At 41.0% G+C, this 410-nt stretch overlaps 1 protein-coding gene across 1 annotated transcript in view; it reads right to left on the reverse strand.

Moving 5' to 3' along the window:
• LOC104999631 (EGF-like module-containing mucin-like hormone receptor-like 2) overlaps positions 1-410 on the reverse strand; it is a 317,660-nt gene that overhangs the window by 19,209 nt on the left and 298,041 nt on the right.

Genomic DNA, 410 nt, shown 5'->3' on the forward strand with positions numbered 1-410 from the left:
AAAAAAAGTTTGTCCTTTCTTCCTCCTTGAGAATTCCAGACCCCTCTTTCCTTGGGGACCCCTAGACTTCTTATCAACCTGCCTAGGAAATGACTCTCTCAATAGCAACAACCTCAGATATGTGGATGATACCCACTCTAATGACAGAAAGCAAAGAGGAACTAAAGAGTCTCTTGATGAGGGTGAAGGAGGAGACTGAAAAAGCTGGCTTAAAATTTAATGTTAAAAAACTAAGATCATGGCATATGGTCCTATCCCTTCATGGCAAATATAAGGGGAAAAGGTGGAAGCAGTGACATATTTCCTCTTTTTAGGCTCTAAAATCACTGTGGATAGTGACTGCAGCCATGAAATTAGAAGATGACTGCTACTTGGCAGGAAAGCTATGACAAACCTAGACAGTGTGTTGA

This window comes from Bison bison, unplaced genomic scaffold (genome assembly GCF_000754665.1).
Source record: "Bison bison bison isolate TAMUID 2011002044 unplaced genomic scaffold, Bison_UMD1.0 scf7180017864358, whole genome shotgun sequence".
Classification (NCBI taxonomy): domain Eukaryota; kingdom Metazoa; phylum Chordata; class Mammalia; order Artiodactyla; family Bovidae; genus Bison; species Bison bison.